Genomic DNA, 7,504 nt, shown 5'->3' on the forward strand with positions numbered 1-7,504 from the left:
TCCTGCCCTCATACCTGATCACCTTCACTGCAAGCCAAAAATAAGCAACTTTTACATGCAGCTGAGAATACTGTTTTAGCAAACTGCAGACCCATTCTGGGCTCCCAGGTGAAGGGACATACTCATTCCTGTTAACGAAGGATTTCATAAACATCAGTTTCTCTTTTTCAGCCCCAGCAAACAAAGCACAGCAAAAGACAGCTATTGATAAATACCCTTAGGGATCGGTATCAGGCTGGAAGAACTACATCAGCTAAAAGTTAACTCCTCCCTTTTAACAGGAACCAATTAGTCTTGAGTTAATGCAGGCTGGAAATTAGAATACAGTTAATAGTAATGGGAGGATAAAAATTCTGGAGCACCTTGTGATTGCAGAGATAGTTTGAGAAGCTTGTGGAAGGATTGCACAACTAAGTAGAAATTTCAGAAGGGAGAAAATGGCTTTTTGTTGTGAGTCCTGAGGGATTTGGTGAACTGCTGGGAACAGAAAGCATTTTTTGTTTTTCCCCTGCTAGATTCCTAGGGTTATCTGTGGGGGTAAGAAAAAAAATCCTTTTGGTAGATCATCTAACTTGTGGATGTTGTTTTTCTTTCCCATCTTCTCAAGCACTGAAGATTGGTCTTGGCCAGAACCAAGATGCAAGTGAGATTTGCTGAGTGCCATTAAAACCCTGGGGTCTGGCTGGTGGTGCTGCCCAGTGTCCTCACAGTCCAGACAAGGTCAGGGCTGGGGTGGAACTTGTCACTTGCAGACCTCAGCCTTGGCAGAGAGTGCCAAGAGCTGGTCCTGGTGTCCTGCTGCGTGCAGGGATGTGGGACACATCCCAAGGATCACCAGCCACTGCCTCTGAGCAGACGGAGTCTGGGCGCCGGCACGCCAGGAACGCGCCCCTGCTGACTTGTGAGCGTGCATGTCACACAGGAGCCCGGACTCCTCCTGCAGGGACTGGTGCTGCCGTGCCTGGGGCAGGTAAGCAAAGACCCTTTGTCCTCCGACACCTCTTGCCCAGCTGCAGGCAGATGTTGGGACATCAGCTGTGTCACCTCACTGTCCCTTTCCTGCCTCAAGGTCTGTGCAATCATCTCACACCCAGCGCTAGGCGGACAGCAGGTGTTTGTGTAACCTGTGGCTGAGGGAGGTGCTGGGACACGTGCTCGGTGCCAGGGGACACCAAGGGACACGTACTCAGTGTCAGGGGACAGCGCGGGGGTGGCCGCTGTCCCCTCACAGCGCCCTCACTGCCTGGGCCTGCCCGCTTTGGCTCCTGCCGAGGCGGGGTGAAACACCCTGCGGGCAGGGCCTGCACCCCCAGAGGATCCCAATAAATGATGTATTAGCCTTCTTTCCACAACAGAGAAATAAAATCACAGGCTGATATTTCATTTATTAAAGTACATATATTTTTGGAATAAAATTCCACATAGCACTAGAGAGTCATGTGTTATTACACATCATAAACTTTCCAGCTCTCCCATGAATTTCTTTGGTCCTCTCTTAGCAGCCTCAGGACTGGTTAAATGTTCTATTTCTGCCCGTTCTGCCATAGCCATAGCACTTTTGTGGCCTCTCAAGTGAACACCCTGCACTGTCCAGGCCATCGTACTTTCTTGCTGTTACACAGTACAAGCCCAGAATATTTAAAGTGTGTGTGCTTTGTATCACATCAGGCTGCTCTTAGAAAGAGCTCTTCACTGATTGTAAAGTAATTATGGTGGACAAGTTTCACTCAGTCCCAGAATAGCCTGGCATCAAATTCTCAGCTGAAATAAACTGCTATCTTGCCATTGCCTTGGACACAAGCCAAACAGCATGGAGAAGCACAGGTCTGATCCCAAGTGGGAGCTGTGAATGGCAGGAGAGCTCGGTCATAAAACTAATGGTGACTTAGACTAATTTATTTTATTTCATTTATTGTTATATTATTTCATCTTATTCTACTGCTTTTACTTTATTTTAGAAACTGCTGTGAAGGCTGAGATTAGTGGGGCCTCTCAGAATATCCAGGCCAAAGTAGTTAATTATTTAAACCAAAGAGAGCTTTCTTCTGAGCCCTTTTAGGTTGGTGGCAAAAAATAACCTCTGGTTGAAGGCTGGGAAAGCAGGACACGAGGCTCATGATTTAGCACTGCGGATGTTCTGCACAAGGATGACCTGTTCCTTTGTGCCTACATAGCATATGGGGCACGTGGGCATGGGGCAATATAAGAAAACATGAATAACAAAACCAGAGTATTCCTTGTTCAAGCAGCACAGTTCTAGCAGGAGAGGACTGGCAGATAGATTAGCCCACACTTGTTCAGATTTAAGCCCCATTTAGGCAGTGAGGGTTTCTGCCTCCCGATCTTAATTCCTATTCCGAGAAAAGCTGCTTTTCTGATACATATCCTGATACAAAGTCTCCTTGATAGCCCACAGGACCATCAATGGTGAATGCTGCAAATACAGGGATGGACCTGTAGTTGCCACCCTTTAGGCATAACTTCACTTTCAGTGGTTACTGAACTCGGGGACTGCTGTAGGTCAGGATGCTGCTGGCTGAGAGCTGTGTCCTCACAGCTGTCATCTGTTCACTGTTGCTCCTCTAATTTTGAAGAACCACAGTGGTTCAAGGAGAAAGGAGCGTTGGGACAAGAGGCTTTACAGAGAAAACTATGGGATTAAAGGATGGGGGTCAGCTGTTACCATCAATAATCTAAAGGCTTTGAGCTGGTGATAGAGCAAGGAGGCACAGCTAATTGCTGGGTCTCCAACTGTTTCTGAAGGAGGACTAGAGAGGGATGAGGATGAAGACATCTCAATAAATCATGTTTAAAAAAAAAGGAGCCTCCATAAGAAAGGTGCAGAGGACACAGCATCAACAAGGGTGGCTGCACCTGGTGGTGGGCAAGGAGAGACACAGGGGGATAGGACCTCTTCAAAGTAAATCCAAGCATTCAGTCACTTTACATCTTTCACTGCACTCTGAGAATTTTTACTGGGTCACAGTCCTCCAACTTTCTAAATGTTTTTTCAATTTTAATAATATTTTAATATCAAACCAAGTAACTTGTGAACAGCATCATGTTGCTTGCAGTCAAGCACATGAATACTGTAAATGACAAAGCAAAGTGGAAGACTAAGACAATGAGAGTGTATGACTGTGACAACAGTTTGTGATGTCAGGATTATCACGTGATAGCTGGATAAAAGATAAAATATGTTTTCTATTAATTTAGTTAAAGCCATCTGGGTTTTTTTCACATATTGTCTCAAACTATTTTGTCTTCTCTCAGTGCCAGAGCTGACCCCTGTTGACTAAGTGTCTTGGATTAGGGCAAATTTGGGAGTAAACCTCCAAAGGGGTTTCTCTATAAAGCAGATTTAAGCAACCCTTCCTTTGACTGGTTTGGGAAAAGATTTCTTGGGAGGAAAGTGGAAAAAACCCCCTTATTTAACAGGCAAAATATTCACCAGCACAAAAAAACATTAACAATATTGAACAATAAAACCTCTTGCCGCTTAGAAGAGATGACACACTCAGACAGTGGGCTGTAGCTCTGCTAACTCATTCTCTTATCATTCCCTCCCGTACTGGAAATGCTGCAGCCCTGGCCCAGTCCAGTGGGCCACAGATGTGAGCTGCTGGTGCTCTTCTGGGTTTTCAGTCCAGAGCAGGTTTAAACAGTTCCACAAAAAAAGAAAAAGCACAGTCCAGAGAAGTTCTCTGCCTCAGCCAGCTAAAAACTAACTAAAAATCAAAGGAGAGCTCTATCTTGCTATCTGTCCTTGCCACAGACAACACAGGGCAGGAGAAGGATGCAGGGGAGCAAGTGCAGCTTCTGATAACAAACTCCACACTTCTTCTCACCCCCCCCTTCAGTCTTGGAACCAGTCCTAAAGGTGCAAGGATTATTTCTAGGCTAAACTGACAAATGGGGATACAAGCATCATAAAATCACCCCAGGACACTAAGATATCTCTCACTGAAGAGGTTTGTACCCCAAAATAGCCCACTCCTTTTCCTGCTGCGAAGAAAATACCATGAATCACGTTTTTCCAAGGTTAAATGGGTTCTTTATTTCTATAGGCAGGAAAAGAGTGCTTCTCAGTAGTATTACAATTGACTAAAATATCAAAGGATAATTATTTTTTGACTCTATCAAAGGACACTCTTGATTAGCATTTAATCAAACAACGGCATACAGGCCTAGAATCACTCTGTCATGAACTGATGAAGGTATTTTGTAGCCCAGAAAATGCTTCTCATTACCATTAGGGGCAACAGAAAAGTGCACATGGTGCTAAGGGTTTATTCTCAAGTTCCAAGATCTGCATGTTGCTGTAGCAAAACCTTGAACTCCTAATAATGCAAAGCTTTTTCCAGAAAAAAGAAAAATGCATAATTCATGAAGAATGATAGAACTGATGATAGAAGAATTGATGATGGAAGAACGATAATTGGAACTTCTCAGATTTAAAGACCATGCAAAGATCTTGCATTAGATCCATATGATATGGATGATTTTAGATGGCAATGTCTGTGCTATAAACTGAAGGCAAGGCCATCCCTAACACGGACAGGACTGCAAGTCCAGAGTGCCTGCATTCATGACTGGACTTTATCATCCACAGGAGGTAGCAGGCAATCTATAAAACTGAGAGTTGCCAATGGATTACCACTATTAGAAGAGGAAGTGCAGGTAGCTGGGAAATACCTTTGTAAACCTTACTTTTGAATCACCTGTCACGAGAATCATGGGGTAAATCAGGCTATCCTGATCTGGTTTTGGTCTCATATGTGATATTATATCAACAAACAGCACATTGGTACTAGTGGGAATGATTTCCCATGTTCACTGGCATTGCAGCGCTTCAGAACAGGCTCCAGGGACAGATGCTCTGAGAGACCCACATTACCAATATACCAACAACCAAAGCATGTGCACAGGGAAAAGGACTAAAATTCCCAGGAGAGGAACTAGCAGAGAAAGAAAATCTCATTTTTTGATTTCCATTTATAGCCCAAAATAGCCTGTCTGCTATACCTGATCTTTGGAAAAACAGTGATTATGAAGACTGGTGATATTCAATTCCTGGCAGTGTTGCAGCACACTCATGGGGTATTTTGAGTTGCAAATTCTGCCTGGCAGAAACTCAGTGGAGTTAATCATACGTAGCAAATTAAACAAACAAAAAAGCTGGTGTGTTTAGGAGGATCTGCAGCAACTGAATCTTTTCTTACCCTTTCTAGGCAAACATTCACAAATTGCAGGGAATGGGGAAGGTAAAGACAGAGGGCAGTGGTGGGTTTTGTATCCAGGATCAAACAACCTGTATATGTGTCTGCAATTCACAGACTGAAGCAGGTTGAGAAATTCGTCTATATTCTTACAGTAGTCAGAATTAAAGCTCTCCTGCAGTGAAATAGTTGAAGTTAGTCCACCAACATATCAGCTGTGCTCTGACAAGGAGGTGATGAGCTACTGTGTGCCCCAGCTCCTGTCCCAAGGAGGCAGGTGTTGCAGAAAGGGCTCCTAAAGCACCAGCAGTGGGTAGGATGTTCACCAGCCATGGGCTGGCATTACCAGCCACAGACATTTCAAACAGTCTTGAAACTAACATGGATTTGCAGCATGGAAAGAAAGATATAAGAGGCAGGAAGTCAAGGTAGTTTTGGCACAGCTCAGCTGGATGCAGTTATCCTCATCCTTACCCTAGTGGGCTGGTGAAACGGCTCCTGAACATCACCATCTGCAGCACATCCTTCCGGTGCTGAGGAGGTTGCCTAGAACATTCTTGCAGAAATGCACCTTTTTGCCATTGCTGGCTTTGGTGACATGAAAGACTCTTGGTCCCAGTATCTTTCTCTCTAAAACCACAGAAAGGGTAAAATTAATCTCTGGTCAATGGTTAGGGTTAAGTTATAACAAGCTAACTCAAGATCAGTGTAACTAAGGCCAGAACTTACAATAGAATCATGGCAATTGGCATTTGTGGAAAGGAACACATCACTGCTTTAAAGGAAAACTATTTTGCCATTAGCTCAAAGTAGCTTGTAAAAGCTTTCACTGTGACTAAGGTCTGCAGTAACGTTGGAGATCATTCAGCCAAAGACTGTGGTGTAATGCCTATTTATGGCTTTAGCATTTTAAGGTTTTTGTGAAGTGAAATAGTAGGGATGCAGCGGACTGCCTTGCATCTGCTATGACACAAGAGAGCATGTGCCTGCTCAGGAATAAATTAGGAGTTACATATTCAATCACAGATACACATGGAAGGAGTTAAGAAGAGTTGAATGCTAAACTCTCATCCACCACTCCACAGGCATAAACAGAGCATGCTATGGTCACTTCATTTGGAGAAGACCATTCTGCTGGCATCCCACTGCAGCATCCCAGAGCCTCTCACCAAAAGGGTGCCTGATTTCATCCTAGGAGTAGGGAAGGAGAAGCAAAAGGTGCTCTTAGTTCAGAGATGTCCCAGATGTGCTTTGTATTCTTCCAAGAGGGAAGTAAGTCAAGGTTTGTACCAAAAAATGGGCTGTGGAGGTGCAGCTTACACAAGGCTTCACAACTCAAAGATGCACCAAGTTTAGACCTATTGCATGTCTTTCCTGGGAAGATGCAAAGAGGATTGTGATGGCAATATCCTTCCTTAGGCAGGCTTTGGGGTTTTTTTCCTGGCAAGAGAGATCTTTTCTAATAAATAACTGCTCTTTCTTATGAGCTATCTGTTGTCAGTGTCTAGAGGACATAAAATAGATCCTATCTGCCCAAAACAGCTCACAGAAATCAACTATCATTTTGTTTTCTTTACTGGGTAAAAGGAGGAAGATGGTTTTTAAATTAGAAGTTGAAGCCCTTCCAGAATTGCAATATAAGATACCAAACCAATCATTCTTCATGCAGTTACCTCCTACTCCATGAGCTCCTGCTACCACAAAAATTGGTTGTTGCCAACTGAGCTGAGTGAATAATTTGCAGTTTCATATTTGTTAGAGGAATTTTTCCATTTTCTCTTTTCATTATTTGTCCACAAGCAGATTGATTTGCTTGAATATCTTTTTTCCAAACACATGTGCAGAAACCATTCTGGAAGTAACTCTTGCTGCAGATCATTTGTGAGCTACTTGTTGCGAGAAGTCTTCAAACATTTGTCCCAACTCCATTCATTGTATATATAGACTTGCATCATGTGTCTATTTCTGTGAACAAAACATCAAAAGAGCCAGTCTTGAGTATTCTCCCTAAGAACAACTGAAATTATGCACAATTTCACCATTTAAAAATTACTTTGTTCCTAGAAATAATGGCAGGATTTTCCTGCTTGTTGTAACACTTGAATGAAAAACAAGGCTGTATCGGAAGCCCAGCTGAAGAGTCTGACCAGGACCATGCTGGACTCACTGCAATGTTCTTCTTTCTCCATTTTTTAGATGGAGGAAAATGCTCTTCTAGGCTGTTGTAAAACACTGTCTTTTAAGAGAAAAGTTCAAAGGAATGATGGCACCTTTCAATGGGAGCT

The sequence above is a fragment of the Geospiza fortis genome, unplaced genomic scaffold, assembly GCF_000277835.1.
Source record: "Geospiza fortis unplaced genomic scaffold, GeoFor_1.0 scaffold394, whole genome shotgun sequence".
In the NCBI taxonomy this organism is placed as follows: domain Eukaryota; kingdom Metazoa; phylum Chordata; class Aves; order Passeriformes; family Thraupidae; genus Geospiza; species Geospiza fortis.